This window comes from Macaca thibetana, chromosome 15, assembly GCF_024542745.1.
Source record: "Macaca thibetana thibetana isolate TM-01 chromosome 15, ASM2454274v1, whole genome shotgun sequence".
Classification (NCBI taxonomy): domain Eukaryota; kingdom Metazoa; phylum Chordata; class Mammalia; order Primates; family Cercopithecidae; genus Macaca; species Macaca thibetana.
The window spans coordinates 7,780,824-7,798,862 of NC_065592.1; the positions used below are offsets into that span (position 1 = coordinate 7,780,824).

At 51.8% G+C, this 18,039-nt stretch overlaps 1 protein-coding gene and 1 pseudogene across 1 annotated transcript in view; both read right to left on the bottom strand.

The window, feature by feature from the left end:
* Positions 1–18,039, bottom strand: part of AIF1L (allograft inflammatory factor 1 like) — an 803,784-nt gene that overhangs the window by 482,975 nt on the left and 302,770 nt on the right. The gene's annotated exons all lie outside the window — the stretch shown is intronic.
* On the bottom strand, positions 10,385–10,972 carry LOC126937133 (60S ribosomal protein L19-like; annotated as a pseudogene).

Sequence of the window (18,039 nt, forward strand, 5' to 3'; positions counted from 1 at the left end):
CTCCCAGCTGGTGCGCCGAGACCTCCACCATGCTCACATTTTGTGCTTCTGGTCTAGCCGCAAACCCACCTGGACCCCCGCCCGGGGAAAAAGGAGCCTGTTGGTAGCGCCCAGTCTCAAGGTGCATTGAAATAGGCAGCAAGACCCTGGGCTTGCCTCTCCCCGGGAGGAGATTTCGAGGGGAAACATTCCGGGCTTTCCCAGCGGATGACCCATGTCATTTTGTCATTTTCCGCGGGGCCCAGGCGCGGAATCTGCTCGCGCAAAAGCCCCCTCCCCTCGGCCGGGCCGGAGCTCGCAGGCACTGTCGCCCCCCTCTCCCGCTGGCCGCCACTTGGCGATCTCTTTAATATTCATGGGCGTTAATAGAGAGGCCCCCAGTATATCGGTCCATTGTGGGCGGCTCGTAGGACTTGAATAGGCCTCGGCCCCCTTTCTTCGGCGAGGCTTCCCGAGGGGCCGGGCCAGGAGTGAATGGCCCCGCTTCCCGCTCCGCGCCCCCTCCCCCTTTCAGGGAGAACATCTTTATCCTCATCGCCGCCGCTGCCGCCGCCGCCCGGGCCCCCATTCACGCGGCCCCGGCTCCGGGCGGAACGAATCAATTTGCCGCGGCTCTTCGGAGGTCATCCTCGCCGCTCGGGTACCCCCTTCCCCCGAGCCCACGGGAGTGGAGAGAGGGCCGCCGCGGCAGGCTGACGGCCCCACGGAGGGACATTGAAGGGGAAGTGGAGGAGAAGAGCAGGGGGCGATCCGGAGGGCTGGTCGGGCCGGGGCGGGCAAGACAGGCTCAGGGCCCGGCAGCCACCCAGGGTCGGCTAATTTCTACTTGTTGCCTAGCGCAGGGCGGAGCGCCGAGGGGAAGGAGGCCGCGGCCCAAGCCCGGAGGTCCGTCCGGCCTCCCCTCGAGGCACCAGCGCGTGTCCCTTCGGCCTGGCTGAGGCACCTATGAGACCCGGAGCGTGTGGGACAGCCCAGGGTTTCCCCGGCCCCGCGCCCCAGCCTGCACGACGCTTTCGTTCTCGCCAGTGCGCCGGGGCTCAGCTCCGGGACGGCCAGGTTGCGACAGTGCCCTTTAAGGGGACGCTCAGAGGGGCTGCCGGCTTCGCGGCTCCTGCACCCGAGCTCTGGGGCCCCTGCCTGGGTGCGGGGGAGGGGGGTGCAAGTCGGTCAGGCCGGACCAAAGCGCACGGGTCCCCGCCCCGCTCGCCTCGCCGGCTCTCAGAGGCGCAGAAAGAAGCCCATTGTCCGCCGAGAAATACATTTTTGGGGGCAGAGTGAAAGCCCGTCTTTCTTTTGAACTTTAGAAGAAAGTCTCCTGTTCTCGCCCCTCGGAGGGAGAGATTTGTCCCCCCTCCCGGGAGCTCCTCGCGCCTCCTCCTCCCGAAACATCTGCCGGGGGAAAATCCACCCTGGAGGGCAGATCGCGCTCGCTTTAAGCCTGGCGAACTCATTAAAAAGATATTAGCGGCGGGGGTAGGTCCCGCGCAGGTATCGATCGGCCAGAATGAGCCCCAGGAAGAAAAGGCGAAGAATGTGCCCGCGCCGCGCTCAGACGCCCACCGGCCCCGCCCAGCCTCCGCGCCCCAGCCCCGCATAGGGAGAGGGGCCACCGCGCCGCCTCGCGCTGTCCGTGAGTCCCGCGGCCCGCGGTCCTGCCGCCCCCGCGGGCTCCTCGGCACAGCCCGGGTGCAGCCGCTCGACAACCCTCCCCTGCCCATGCTGCCCTCCGTCCTGGCTTCCCCCGCGCACAGGTTCTCGTCCGCTCCCCTCCTCCGCCAGCTGCCGTCGCGCGCCCAGCAGCCGCGTCTCTCTTCTCCTCCTCTCCTTCTCTTCCTCCTTCCCCCGCGCTCCCCTCTTTCGCTGGCGCTCCGGCCCCCTCTCCAGCTTCTCACACCCTCTCCGTTTCCTCCTCACATGTCTCTCTCTGGCTTTCTGAGCCTCAATCTTTCTTGTTCCCATTATCGCAATGGCCCAGGAAATTCCTTCCTCGCGTGCCGCCCGCGCCGCTCCCCGCCCCCAACCCCCTGTTCCCCGTAGGACGGTTCAGGGCTCCAGGGCGCCCCCGCCGGCGCGTACAAAGGTGCCGGTGGGCTGCCTAGGTGGTGGGGGCGAGGCCGAAGAAACGGTTTCAACAGACGTGACTAGGGGACGGGCCTGCGCGGGGCTGCAGGCGGAGTGGCGGCCTCGGCGCGGTGCATGGGGACGGCGGCCCAGTCTCCCACCCCACCTCCGTCCCCGCCCAATATAATTAGCCTTCGAGGCTCGGTAGAGACAAAGGCGCGCCACGGGGCGCCCACGTGGAGTGCATAGGCGCGAAGCCGGCGCCCCAACCGGCAGGTGACTGGCACGCGAGTCTCCCCAGGCGCCCCGGGGCGGAGGAGGGGGAAGCCCCTCCCTTGCGCCTCTCGAACCCCTCTCCATCGCCCACACCCCCGCCACAGCCCAGGCCGATCAAGGCGGTGGGACCGACGGGAGAGACGCCGGGGACACCAGGAGAAGGGGCGGTGGGAAAGACAGAGGCGCAGGCTTCTGGAAGCAGAGGGGGCGAGACGGCGGGGGCGGGGGCGAGACTGAGGCAAGGCGATGCCCGGGTGGAGGGAGCAGGTGAAAGGCCGAGTCAGAGACGCAGAGGTACAAAGACGCCGAGATGAAGGAAGCAGAGGGGGAGAGGCATGGCTTCCTAAAGAGCCCGAGGCCTGGAGAGGCTTTCAAGAGCTGGACCACCAAGAGGGAGCGACAGGGTGCTACAGAGAGACTGGGGTGTGGGGGCAAAAAGAGTCCTGGGGAAAGCAGGAGGGAACGGATGAAGAGGGCAGGCTGTTCTGAGTCTGCGAGAGGCATCGTGCCCTCCCTGTCCGTCTTCCCTGGCCCCTCCTGCCTCCAGCTCACCCTCCTCTGCTGCCTGCCCCTCTGGTGGGTCTAGGGATAGCCAGAAGGAGCCCTCCCCCACCCATTCACAACCTCCTCTTCCACCGGAGCCCCTTACCACCCCACACCCAGCCCTTCCTCCACGACCTCTCCTGCCGCAGCCTCCTGCCTTCCAGAACCTTGCACTCTACTCTACCTGAAATGTCCTCCCTGCATTGCCCCAGAGCAGACAGGGGGCTGGAGTTAGGGGCCTGTGCCCTGACTGCTGCTCCCTGAGGCCACCTGCTGCCATCCAGACCATCTCCTGCCTCAGGGGACTCATTAGGTTGTTCAACAAACATTTATTGAGCATCTACTGTGTACCAGGTCCCATACAAGGCCCTGTGGGCACCGAGTGACCAGGGCAGACCCAGTTCTTGCCTTCTCAGACCACCTTCTAAGCGGTGCACCCTGGTAAACCAGAGCTTCTCCTAGGTCGCCCTGGCGGCTCAGGCCTCTCTGGACAGCTTTCTCTGAGGGCTCCCGCTGAAATGGCTATGACCTCATTTGTAGACTGGGAACAATAACCAGACCTGTTTGTGATGCCTGATGTGCCAGGTGAATAAGCTCACACTCAAGTTGCAAAGTGAATGGTGAAAAGGTGCTTGTGACTGGCATTCCTATTACTGTCCCCTCCCCAGAGACCACTCCCCAGGTGAATAGGTCCTCTGGGGCCATCAAGAAATGCCCAGGGCTCCAGAGACCTGCAGATATGGGTCCAAGTCTGGTTCCAGCAGCTACTGGCCAGGAGCCAAGGCACCCACTTGTCCTCTGTGAGCCTCAGTTTGTTCGTCTGCGAAATGGAGATAAAAATAGAACCTCCACTGGGAAGGTTTTTGTAAAGGATCAAAGATGACGCATGAAAAGCTCACAGGAGAGAGGATGCACTTGACTTACAAAAAATGCGGGCACTTTCATTACATTTAAAGGATAACATATGGCTGGGCACGGTGGCTCACACCTGTAATCCCAGCACTTTGGGAGGCCAAGGCAGGTGGATCACTCGAGGTCAGGAGTTCGAGACAAGCCTGACCAACATGGCAAAACCCCATCTCTACTAAAAATACAAAAATTAATCGGGCATGGTGATGGGTGCCTGTAATCACAGCTACTCAGGAGGCTGAGGCAGGAGAATCACTTGAACCAGGGAGGTGGAGGTCACAGTGAGCCATGGTCACGCCACTGCACTCCAGCCTGGTGACAGAGAGAGACTCTGTCTCAAAAAAATAAAATTAAATAAAATTAAATAAATTAATAAATAAATAATAACATATGGTAGGTCACGTGTGGTGGCTGACGCCTATAATCCCAGCACTTTGGAAAGCTGAGGTGGGTTCAGGATTGCCTGAGCACAGAAGTTTGAGAACAGCCTGGGCAACATGGCATAACCCCGTCTCTACTAAAAATACAAAAAATCAGCCAAGAGTGGTGGCACACACCTGTAGTCCCAGCTACTTGGGAGGCTGAGGCAGGAAAATCACCTGAATCTGGGAGGCGGAGGCTGCAGTGAGCCAAGATCACACCACTGCACTCCAGCCTGGGCGACAGAGCAAAATTCTGTCTCAAAAACAAAACAAAACAACAAAAACAACAGCAACAAACACCACGTGGCTACACGGCTTTGGGAAACATGGAAAGAACAAAGGTAGGTACCAAATAACACCTGTAAATACATACTGAAAGCAAAACCACATGCTAAGAAAGTTGACCGGGACGCCAAGGAGTCTGTGAGCCGTATCTTACAAAGAGTGACTGGAATGAAGAACAACAGTCATCGTACAATGAACAATTGCTAGGCACCCAGGGTATCTCCATCCATCCTCAGCCCTGCACACTGAGGTAGCTGCTGTCATTATCTGTAACTCACAGAAAGGGAAACTGAGCCACAGGGAAGTTAAGTGTCTCATCCAGGAACACCTCTGGCCCCAAGCAACAGTGGACCTGACCCCAGTGGCTGCTGTCACAAGAGATCTACTTTTTCACCTAACAGAGTGCAGAGGTGGATGTGTGTCTATGACCTTGGCTCAGCAGTTCAAGGATGTGAGGCCTGAGGTTCCTTCTGTTCTCGTGGCAACACAATGGCCGCTGCAGCCCTGCCACCACATTAGAGGCTGGGAGGAAGAAGGGGCAGAGTATCACTGATACGCCCCTGGTCACACACAGTAAGCAAAGAGGAGAGGTGAAACTGAAATCCAGGCAGCCTGATTCCAGGCTGGGACTTTAACTACAACCTCCTGGCTAGGGCTGTCCAAGCCAGAGGAACAATGACTTGGGGGACGCATGCACTGTCTGCCAACCCCAAGAGCCCGTTCCAGTGGGCAGGGAGCAGCTTTTGGTTACTGCACAGAAACTAGGCCCAGGTGTGCAGAAATGAACTCCGTGGTCCCTTCTGACCCATCTCAGGACTGGGGCTTCTAGAGGAGAGGCATCTGGTCTGAATCTTCCTTGGTCTCCCGGGCCAGCACCAGGGGCCAGCACCAGGGCCTGGCACACAGATAATGCTCAGCCCGTGAATGAATGACAGGGGTAGATGTCATACCCACAATGGCATGGACAGGTTAGGGAAGTACAGTGAAGGCTCCGGCCTTGCCTGCCTCCTCTGGGTGGCACGAGGGAGCCTCTGAATCCCAGCAAAGCGAATGGCAGCTCCAGAAAGTGCCAACAGGCCAGGGCAGCCCAGATCCTCAGAACCCGGGGGCCCAGCCAAGATGTGGGAAGAGATGGTGAAGCCCAGTCATAAATGCTCCCCGCTAAGTAGACGCAAACAGCAGGATGTGTCCTCAGACCCCAGCTCGGAGCAGGAGGGATCTGCTGCAGTGGGTTGGGCCTGCCGAAGACACTCTATTCCCTCCCCTTCCCTGAAGCCAAGGCCTCAGCCTCCCCTGGCCTCTCCCTCCAGCCTCTGGCCTGTCTACCCTGTGAGGTGCCTCCCCAGCACCTTCCATATCATCCCCACCGCCCCAGCTTCCAAACCATCAACAGCATGGAGGACAAAGCACCAACAGCCCTGATCCTCAAGAGATCCTTTCTGTTCCCGGGGGAAGCATTGGGTCCAGCACATTCACATGAGGCTGTAGGCAGCTCCTACCAACTCTGTGAGATGTGTCCCCGTGTTTGCCTACTTTTACAGAGGAGGAAACTGAGGCTTGGCGAGAGTCTCGAATGCTCTCTAAGCCTGTGCCCTTCCTCTCTCTGTTGACCTCAGCCTTCACCATCTCTCTACAGTCCAGAGACTAAAACCCTCAGGGGTCCTATCTGCTTATCCCTCTGCCCCCATGCGAGTCCAATGCTCAGAACTATTGAGATGTCAGAAAACGTGTGTTACACTGGCCTGTAAAGAGATGTTTAATTCTATTGTTCGTTTGTTTGAGATGGAGTCTCTGTTGCCCAGGCTGGAGTGCAATGGCGCAACCTCGGCTGACTGCAACCTCCACCTCCCAGGTTCAAGCGATTCTCCTGTCTCAGCCTCACGAGTAGCTGGGATGACAGACGCACACCACTATGCCTGGCTAATTTTTGTATTTTTAGTACAGACGGGGTTTCACTGTGTTGGCCAGGCTGGTCTGGAACTCCTGAACTCAGGCGATCCACCCACCTCGGCCTCCCAAAGTTCTGAGATTACAGGCGTGAGGCACTGCGTGCAGCCGGAGATGTTCTAGAATCTAGAAGGGAATTCTAGATTCCCTTCCCCACCCCCTTAACTCCTTCCCACCTACCCCCTCCTCTGTGTCCGGGGTCAGACTTTGGATAATTAGGGAAGAAACTTATTTGAAGACCAGTTCAATTACTTGTAGTTACAACGAAAGGGAATTTTGCTGCTCCAAATGTTCAAGAAGACACAAGTATTCCAGAGCCTTCTGGACACGCCAGTCTCTCAGATTGATCATGTATTTATTTTAATCACGCAAATATTTAATGCCCACCCACAATGCATCAAGCTGGACCTGGTGTTGGGGGCATGGAGCAAGGGCGAGTCATACGGTGCCCAGCCAGCCCAGCCCTGGCAGCACCTGGTCACTGGAGACTTTAGTTAAAGGTGAGTCAGTTCCACCAGCAGCTACTGGGAACTTGTTCCTTGCTGTTGCTGTCCACGCACCGAGAGGCCAAAGAAGAACGAGCTGGGTTTTGGCCACGAGGTGTTATTTCCTGCACAAACTGGGCCTGTGGACCCTGCCCCCACCATGCCAAGGGATGCTTGCCAGAATTTTAGAATCCTTCCCGTGGGATTTTTTTTTTTTTTTGTTTTTCTTTTTTTTTTTTTTTTTTTTTTTTTTTTTTGAGATGGAGTCTCACTCTGTTGCCCGCGCTGGAGTTGGCCGGATCTCAGCTCACTTCCGCCTTGGGTTTACACCATTCTCCTGCCTCAGCCTCTCGGAGCTGCACTTAGCCCGGTAGCTTTTTGTGCGATCACCGTGTTAGCCAGGATGGTCTCGATCTCCTGACCTCGTGATCTGCCCGTCTCGGCCTCCCAAAGTGCTGGGATTACAGGCTTGAGCCACCGCGCCCGGCTTGTTTTTCTTTTTTGAGACAGAGTTTCACTTTTGTTACCTGAGCTGGAGTGCAGTGGTGCGATCTCGGCTCACTGCAACCTCCACCTCCGGGGTTCAAGCAATTCTCCTGCCTTAGCCTCCCAAGTAGCTAGGATTACAGGCAGGCACTACCATGCCTGTCTAATTTTGTATTTTTAGTAGAGACAGGGTTTCACCCTGTTAGCCAGGCTGGTCTCAAACTCCTGACCTCAGATGATCCTCCCACCTCGGACTCCCAAAGTGCTGGGATTACAGGCGTGAACCACCGTGCCTGGCCGGAATTTCTTTTTGCTTTTCTTTTTTTAAAATAATTTTAATTTTCTTTTCTTTTCTTTTTTCTTTCTTTCTTTTTTTTTTTTTTTTTTGAAAGAGAGTCTTGCTCTGTCACCTAGGCTGGAGTGTAGTGGCATGATCTCAGCTCACTGCAACCTTTGCCTCCTGGGTTCAAGCAATTCTCCTGCCTCAGTCTCCTGAATAGCTGGGATTATAGGCACCTGCCACCCCGCCTGGTTAATTTTTGTATTTTTAGTAGAGATGGGGTTTGGCTATGTTGGCCAGGCTGGCTCGAACTCCTGACCTCAAGGGATCAGCCCACCTTGGCCTCCCAAAGTGCTGGGATTACAGGTGTGAGCCACCGCCCCTGGTCTAATTTTTATTTTTATTTTTATTTTTATGTTTTTGAGACAGAGTCTCGCTCCGTCACCCAGGTTGGAGTGTAGTGGTGTGATCGTGCCTCACTGCAAGCTCCGCCTCCCGAGTTCATGCTATTCTCCTGCCTCAGCCTTCTGAGTAGCTGGGACTACAGGCACCTGCCACCACGCCCGGCTAATTTTTTGCATTTTTAGTGGAGGCGGGGTTTCACCGTGTTAGCCAGGATGGTCTCGATCTCCTGACTTCATGATCCAACCACCTTGGCCTCCCAAAGCGCTGGGATTACAGGCATGAGTCACCGTGCCCGGCCCTAATTTTTATTTTTAAAATAGCTTTATTGAGGTGTAATTAATATATATTAAGCTGCACATATCTAATGTATACAATTTGATGAGTTTGAACATACGTAGACGCCCTGAAACCATCACTACAATCACAGTAATAAACATATTCATCACCTCCAAAAGCTTTCCCCAGCTGCCATGTGCGTGTGCCGGGGCTGGTGGTGGGACACTGGTAAGAACACTTGAGATCTGCTCTCTTAAATTGTTCAGTGCACAATACGGTATTATCAACTATAGGTACTACGTTGTTTTTTCGATCTTTTTAAGACAGGGTCTCGCTCTATCACCCAGGCTAGAGTACAGTGGTGTGATCATGGCTCAGTGCAGCCTTGACCTTCCGGGCCCAAGTCATCTTCCAGTCTCAGCCTCTTGAATAGCTGTGACCACAGGTACGTGCCACCACACCCGGCTAATTTTTAAACCTATTTTTGTAGTGTTGGGGGTCTCCCTGTTTTACTCAGGCTGGTCTCAAACTCCTGTCCTCAAGTCATCCTGCTGCTTCAGCCTCCCAAAGTACTGGGATTACAGGCGTGAGCCCTCACACCTGGCAAAAGTTTTGTTTTGTTTCATTTTGTTTTTAAGACAGGGTCGCAGGCCGGGCGCGGTGGCTCAAGCCTGTAATCCCAGCACTTTGGGAGGCCGAGGCGGGTGGATCACGAGGTCAGGAGATCGAGACCATCCTGGCTAACACGGTGAAACCCCGTCTCTACTAAAAAATACAAAAAACTAGCCGGGCGGGGTGGCGGCGCCTGTGGTCCCAGCTACTCGGGAGGCTGAGGCAGGAGAATGGCGTGAACCCGGGAGGTGGAGCTTGCAGTGAGCTGAGATCTGGCCACTGCACTCCAGCCCGGGCGACAGAGCGAGACTCTGTCTCAAAAAAAAAAAAGACAGGGTCGGGCTCTGTCACGATGGCTGGTGTGTGGTGGTGCCATCATAGCCCATTGCAGCCTCCAGCTCCTGCTTTCCATGAAATTTTGAGGGAATAACCCTCTCATTCTTGTTCTCTAGCTGGGCAGGATGTCCTTTTGTTCCCCAGAGCGCTCTTAGAGGGGGTGCTAAGAGCCCCCCCACCACAGAGGGAGGAACTGCATTTTCACAGCTGCAGATTTTTATGGTGGAGGATAGGCTTCAAAAACATGTTTTTTGTTTTTTCTTTTGAGATGGAGTTTCGCTCTGTCGCCCAGGCTGGAGTGCAGTGGCCGGATCTCAGCTCACTGCAAGCTCCGCCTCCCAGGTTTACGCCATTCTCCTGCCTCAGCCTCCCGAGTAGCTGGGACTACAGGCGCCCGCCACCTCGCCCGGCTAGTTTTTTTTTTTGTATTTTTTAGTAGAGACGGGGTTTCACGGTGTTAGCCAGGATGGTTTCGATCTATGACCTCGTGATCCGCCCGTCTCGGCCTCCCAAAGTGCTGGGATTACAGGCTTCGGGAAAAAACATGTTTTTTGTTTTTTCTTTTGAGATGGAGTTTCGCTCTTGCTGCCTAGGCTGGAGTGCAATGGCTCACCGCAACCTCCGCCTCCTGGGTTCAAGCGATTCTCCTGCCTCAGCCTCCCGAGTAGCTGGGATTACAGGCCCCCACCACCACACCCGGCTAATTGTTGTATTTTTAGTAGAGACGGGGTTTCACCATGTTGGCCAGGCTGGTCTCGAACTACTGACCTCGGGTGATCTGCCCGCCTTGACCTCCCAAAGTGCTGGGATTACAGGCGTGAGCCTTGGTGCCTGGCTTGAGATTGTGTTTTTTTCTTGCCTTTTGGCATGCCTTGCAATTTTTTGTTGAAATCTAGACATACTGTATCAGATCACAGGAACTAAGGTCAAGAGGCCTTTAGTGTGAGGAGGGTATATTTCATTTTATATTTATTTATTTATTTATTTTAAAGGCTTGTTTTATTTTAATGGCTGATCCACGTAATAACGAAGGCCAGTATGTACAGACAAAGGGGGAGCTTCTATTTCTTGGTCTTTTCCTCCTGGGACAAAGTCTTGATGATCTCCTTCTTGGTCTGGAGGTGTTCTTCATGGACCTCGTGTGCTTCCTTGGTCTTAGACCTGTGGGCCTCAGCCTGGTCAACCAGGGGCTTCTTGCCGGCCTTGTCTGCCTTCAGCTTGTGATTTGTTCCATGAGAATCCGCTGGTTTGTGAACACATTCCCTTTCAACTTCAGGGACAGGCTGTGATGCACGTGGCGATCAATCTTCTTAGATTCTGAGCAGCCGGCGCAGAACCTTCATTCTCCTCATCCACGTGACCTTCTCTGGCATTCAGGCATTGGCTGTACCCTTCCACTTACCTATCTATGCCCAAGTGCCTGCCCTTCCGGCGGGTCAAGGTGCTTTTCCGGCATCGAGCCCGGGAATGGACCATCCCAGGTTTGCGGATGATCGGCCCATCTTTGATCAGCTTCCGGATCTGCTGACGGGAGTTGGCATTGGCAATTTCATTGGTCTCATTGGGTCCAACCAGATCTTCTTCTTGCCACAGTGGAGGACACTAGAGATGAGCCTCTTCTGAAGTGTGAGCATACTCATGGCTGCGGCTGCAGCAGCGAAAGGAAAGCGCTCGATCGCATTTTGTATTTATTTATTTAAATTTTTTGAGATAGGGTCTTGCTGTGTTGCCCAGGCTGGGGTGCAGTGGCTCACTGTAGCCTCTAACTCCCAGACTCAGGTGATCCTCCTACCTCAGCCTCCCAAGTAGCTGGGAAAACAGGCACATGCCACCAAGCTCAGATAATTTTTTTGTAGTTTTTGTAGAGATGGGGTTTCGCCACATTGCCCAGGCTGGTCTCGAACTCCTAGGCTCAAGCGACCACCTACCTCAGCCTCCCAAAGTGCTGAGATTACAGGTGTGAGCCACTGTGTCCGGCCCAGGCTAGATTATCCTCTTTCTAGGAGCTGGGCGGTGTTAGGTGTTTGCTGCAGCTGCAGGTGCCAGAGGCTCCACGTCTTCTACTGTCCTCATTGTTGTCTCCCTCCTGACTTTGGGAGGTCTGAGCCTTGAGTTCTGTCGCCTGTGACTCCCATGATTGTACCGCAGCCTGTGGATGTGGTGAGGTGTGGGAGAGGGGGAACATTCTGTCGTCAGTCCTGTCTTGGGCCTGGGTCTTAGGGCTGCGACATTCACAAGTATCCCTGCAGGGGCGTCACTGTTCCCCCTGCCACTTGCTACCTTCTCTGGCTCAGGTTCCTTCCCGACCTAATTGCTTGCAACCTGGCTCTTGCGCACTGTGCTTGTTCTCTGCGAAGCCTGGAGGGGGCTGGAGGGGGCTGGAAGGAGTATTCCCTTCCCCCACCTGGGATAGGCTCTGGCAAAGCTCTTCCCCCTGGAATGGGGCCTTGGCTAGAAGGCTTTGAGTGTTTTCACAAGGATCTCTACCCACACCGCAGCCAGAGGCTGTGGGATCTTTTTTTTTTTTTTTTTTTTTTTTTTTTTTTTTTTGAGACAGAGTCTCGCTCTGTTGCTAGGCTGGATGGAGTGCAGTGGCGCCATCTCGGCTCACTGCAAGCTCCGCCTCCGGGGTTCAAGCGATTCTCCTACCTCAGCCTCCCCAGTAGCTGGGACTACAGGCGTCCGCCACCACGCCCAGCTAATTTTTGTATTTTTAGTAGAAATGGGGTTTCACCATGTTGGCCAGGATGGTCTCAATGTCTTGACCTCGTGATTCACCCGCCTTGGCCTCCCGAAGTGCTGGGATTACAGGCGTGAACCCCCGCGCCCGGCCCTGGATCTTCGACAGAATCAAATGGGATTACTGGAGGGAAACCCATGAAAGTGTGGGGCACCCCCTAGCCTGAAGACTCGAGGACTTTGTCCCTCCGATGCCAGTCCACACTCAGCTTCTAGCAATTTATCCGAGTTCCTATCTGTGTTCCCAGTTCGGGCTCCTGTGGCTTCTGCTCCGGGTCTGCAGATGTCGCTGGGATTCTCCAGGTTCTCCTGTCTCTCCTGACATCGCGTGGAGCTTTGCCTTGAAAACTCAGTGCTCTGAAACCACAGAGAACTTCAAGAAAAGTTTCAACTGCAAGAAAAGTCATCGATTTTCAGTTTGTCCAAGTTTTTTTTTTTTTTAATTTTAATAATGAAATAAGAGTGGCGACTTTCAAGTTTATTTTTTTATTTTTTATTATTATTATTTTTTAACTAGTGCTTGCTCAGTCACCAAGGCTGGAGTACAGTGGCACCATCTCGGCTCATTGCAACCTTGGCCTCCCAGGTTCAAGCAATCCTCCCACTTTAGCCTCCCAAGTATTTGGGACTGCAAGCACACATCACTATGCCTGGCTAATTTTGTAGTACTTTTTGTAGAGATGGGGTTTCACCACGTTGCCCATTGCACTACAGCCTGGGTGACAGAGCAAGACTCTGCCTCAAAAAAAAAAAAAAAAAAAAAAAAAAAAAAAAAAAATTAATGACAGGCAGATAACCACAGATCCAGAAAACTTAGAGAACACTAATCTGGATAAATAGCAACAAATAACCACAACAAAAATACCAGAAACAGAAAGACACACACACACACACACACACACACACACGCAAAACAAAAAACACACACACAATCCATACCCAGCCACAACATATTCAAACTGCAGAAAGCCAAATAGAATGGATACAAGTGCAAGTGGCATTTATTGCTTCTTCTTTTTTTTTTTTTTGGATGGAGTCTCACCCTGTCACCAGGCTGGAGTGCAGTGGCATGATCTTGGCTCACTACAACCTCCGCCTCCCAGGTTCAAGCAATTCTCCTACCTCAGCCTCCCAAGTAGCTGGGATTAGAGGCACCTGCCACCATGCCCAGCTAAATTTTTTTGTATTTTTAGTAGAGATGAGGTTTCACCATGTTGGCCAAGCTGGTCTCGAACTCTTGACCTCAGGTGATTCACCCACCTTGGCCTCCCAAAATGCTGGGATTTCAGGTGTGAGCCACTGTGCCTGGCCAGCAAGTAGTATTTAAATAGCCACATATAAATGTATATATAAATATATGAATACATATGTATGTGTGTGTGTGTGTGTGTGTGTGTGTATATATATATATATATATTTTTTTTTTTTTTTTTTGCGGGGGGACAGTCTCACTCTGTCCCCCAGGCTGGAGTGCAGTGGTGTTGATCTTGGTTCACCTCAACCTGTACCTCCCTGGTTCAAGCAATTCTCCTGCATCAGCCTCCCAAGTGGGTGGGACTACAGGCGCCTGCCACCATACCTGGCTAATTTTTGTATTTTTATTAGAGGCGAGGTTTCACCATGTTGGCCAGGCTGATCTTGAACTCCTGACCTTAAATGATCCACCCACCTAGGCCTTCCAAAGTGCTGAGATTACAGGCATGAGTCACCGTGGCTGGCCTAAATAGCAATACATTTATAAGTCCACATCTACAGGATTTATTTGTTATATGCCACAATCAGTGGCAACAATGAGATTGTTGGTTTTGGTTATTTTTAGACGAGGTCTTGCTTTGTCACCCAGACTGGAGTGCAATGGCATGATCTCAGCTCACTGCAACCTCCACCTCCTGGGTTTGAGTGATTCTCCCACCTCAGCCTCCTAAGTAGCCGGGACTACAGGTGTGTGACCCCACGCCTGGCTAATTTTTGTAGTTTTTTTTGTTTGTTTGTTTTTTGAGACGGAGTTTCACTCTGTTGCCCAGGCTGGAGTGCAGTGGCACTATCTCGGCTCACTGCAACCTCTGCCTCCTCGGTTCAACTGATTCTCCTGCCACAGTCTCCTGAGTAGCTGGTATTACAGGCATGCATCACCACGCCCAGCTAATTTTTGTATTTTTAGTATAGACAAGGTTTCACCATGTTGGCCAGGCCGATCTTGAACTCCTGACCTCAAGTGATCTGCCTGCCTCGGCCTCCCAAAGTGCTTGGAGTACAGGCATAAGCCACCATGCCCAGCCTCACACCCTGCTAATTTCTGTATTTTTTTTTTTTTTTTGAAATGGAGTCTCACTCTTTCGCCCAGGCTGGAGTGCAGTGGCCGGATCTCGGCTCACTGCAAGCTCCGCCTCCTGGGTTTACCCCATTCTCCTGCCTCAGCCTCCTGAGTAGCTGGGACTACAGGCACCTACCACCTCGCCCGGCTGGTTTTTTTTTTGTATTTTTTAGTAGAGACGGGGTTTCACCGTGTTAGCCAGGATGGTCTTGATCGCCTGACCTCATGATCCACCCGTCTCGGCCTCCCAAAGTGCTGGGATTACAGGCTTGAGACACCGCACCGGCCTAATTTCTGTATTTTTAGTAGAGACAGGGTTGCACCAAGTTGGCCAGGCTGATCTCAAATTTCTGACCTCAGGTGATCTTCCTGCCTCAGCCTCCCAAAGTGCTGGGATTACAGGTGTGAGCCACTGTGCCCAGCCTGAACCAGTTTTACTACAGCGTATCCAAGACAACAAGGTAAGCAGTTCAAAAACTGTCAACATTGACAACTGCTTATTTGTTTGAATCAAGATCACGAGGTCAAGAGATCAAGACCATCCTGGCCAACATGGTGAAACCCCGTCTCTACTAAAAATACAAAATCGGCTGGATATGGTGGCACGCGCCTGTAGTCACAGCTACTCGGGAAGCTGAGACAGGAGAATTGCTTGAACCCAGGAAGCTGAGGTTGCAGTGAGCCAAGATCGCACCACTGCACTCCAGCCTGGGTGACAGAGTGAGACTCCTTAATAAATAAAATAAAATAAAATAAAATAAAATGGTTCAGAAGATTCAAAGAGAAAGTGTAGGAGGAATTTTTTTGTTTCAAAGTTGAATGGCTCAGCGGGGTGTGGTAGCTTACACCTGTAATACCAGATCTTTTGGAGGCCAAGGTGGGAAGATCGCTTAAGACCAGGAGTTCAAGACTAGCTTGGGCAACATGGCGAGACCTCGTCTCTACAAAAAAAAAAAAAAAAAAAAAAAAAAGCTGGGTGTGGTACACCTGTAGTTCCAGCTACTGGGAGGCTGAGGTGGGAGGATCACTAAAAAAATAAAATTAAAAAAATGTAAAGTTGAATTGCTTACTAACCATTGCCAGATACAAACAAGTCCCTCTCCTAGACAAGCTCCATGCAGGGAGAAGTGACTTATGTCCCATCCCCCAGGGCTGAGCACAATGCCTTGGGTATAGCTGGTGACTCAACACTATTAGTAGGATTTTATTTTATTTTTTATTTTTATTTTTATTTTTTGAGATGGAGTTTCGCTCTTGATGCCCAGGCTGGAGTCCAATGGCACGATCTCGGCTCACCGCAACTTCCGCCTCCCAGGTTCAAGAGATTCTCCTACCTCAACCTCCTGAGTAACTGGGATTACAGGCACGCGCCACCACACCCAGCTAATTCTGTATTTTTAGTAGAGATGGAGTTTCACCATGTTGGTCAGGCTGGTCTTGAACTCCTGACCTCAGGTGATCCACTGGCCTCAGCCTCCTACAGTGCTGGGATTACAGGCGTGAGCCATCATGCCCGACCTTGTTTTCTTTTATTTTTTTGAGATGGAGCCTCACTCTGTAGCTCAGGCTGGAGTGCAGGCGCTCAGTCTTGGCTCACTGCAACCTCTGCCTCTCAGGTTCTAGTGATTCTCCTGCCTCAGCCTCCTGTATAGCTGGGACTACAGGCGTGTGCCACCACATTGGCCTTTTTTTTTTTTTTTTTTTTTTTTTTTGTATTTTTAGTAGAGACGGGTTTTCACCATGTTGGTCAGGCTGATCTTGAACTCCTGACCTCAGGTGATCCGACCACCTCGACCTTCCAACGTGCCTTCCACCTGGCCTAGTTGTGGATTTTAACTGCACAAGAACCATCATTGGCCATGGTGAGACGATCTGTTTGCTGAACCTTGCCTGGCATCTGAGCATGGAATTCCTTAATGAACTGAGAAATGAACTTTAGGGAGCTAGAGCAGATGCCCACAGGCTGACTTCAAAGAACAGTGTTAGAACATTCCACAACGGGGATGTACGCAATGAAGACACACCTGCCCAGAAATGAGTTCAGGTAGTAGCACAAGTTGACCTGTTATGCATCTTCGATGGTGATATGGTTTGGATTTTTGTCCTGGCCAAATCTCATGTTGAATTTGAGGAGGGGCCTGGTGGGAGATGACTGGATCATGGGGGCAGATTTCCCCCTTGCTGTTCTCATCATAGTGAGTGAGTTCTCATGATAGCTGATGGTTTGAAAGTGTGTGGCATTTGGGCCGGGCGCGGTAACTCACACCTGTAATCCCAGCACTTTGGGAGACTGTGGCAGGCAGATCACGAGGTCAGGAGACCGGCCTGACCAACATGTTGAAACTCCGTCTCTACTAAAACTACAAAAATTAGCCAGGTGTGGCGGCACATGCCTGTAATCCCAGCTACTCGGGAGGCTGAGGAAGGATAAATGCTTGAACCCGGGAGGCAGAGGTTGCAGTGAGCCGAGATTGCGCCTGCACTCCAGCCTGGGCAACAAGAGCAAAACTCCATCTCAAAAAAAAGAAAAAAAAGAAAAAAAAGAAAGTGTGTGGCACTTCATGCCTTGCTCTCTCTCCTCTGCTCTGCTATGCTAAGATGTGCCTGCTTCCCCTTCGCCTTCGGCCATGATTATAAGTTTCCTGAGGATTCCCAGTCATGCTTCCTGTATAGCCTGCAGAACCGTGAGTCAATTAAACCTCTTTTCTTCATAGATTACCCAGTCTCAGGTAGTTCTTTATGGCAGTGTGAGAATAAATTGATTAAATATGGTATAAATTTACAGACCAATGCTTTTCATGAATGTACATGCAACAATCCTAATAAAAAAGTTAGCAAACCAAACCAATTTTATATATATAATATGTATATCTATATCAACTATATCTATCTATCTGCCTATCATCTATCTATCTAGCTAGCTATCCATGTATCTATCTATAAAATAGATAATCCATTACAACCATTATGAGGTTTATTCTAGGAATGCAAGGCTGGTTTAACATTTGAAAATCAGTGTAATTCATCATATTAAAGTGAAAAAGGAGATAAATCATAGATGATCTCTACAGATGCAGAGGAAAGCATTGAAACAATTCAATACCTATTCATGACAAAACTCTTGACAAACTAGAAACAGAAGAAAACCTCCGTGTCAGGCAAAATGTATGCTAAACATACACTCTGAGGCTACAAACAAGACCAGAATGACGACTCTTTTGGATTTCAATCAACAAGATACTGGAGGTCTTGGCCAGTGTAGTCAAGCAATACAAAGAACAAATGGTATAAGGATTGGGAAGGAAAAAAAATAACACCATCATTATTCATAAATGATCTGACTGTTAACATAGGAAGTCCAAAAGAATCTTCAACATTGTTAGGTTGCCAGTTCTTCCCAAATTGATCTATAGATTCATTGCAATCACAGTCAAAATCCCAGCAAATTTAAAATATTTTTATGGGAGTTGGGAGATCGATAAGCTGATTGGTATAGAAATGCGAAGGGCTGGGAGTAGCCAAGACAATCTTGAAGAACAACAAAGCTGAAGGACTTACTGTAAAGGTACAATAATTAAGACAGTTTTTTTGGGAGGCCAAGGCGGGGGGATCACAAGGTCAGGAGATCAAAACCATCCTGGCTAACACGGTGAAACCCCGTCT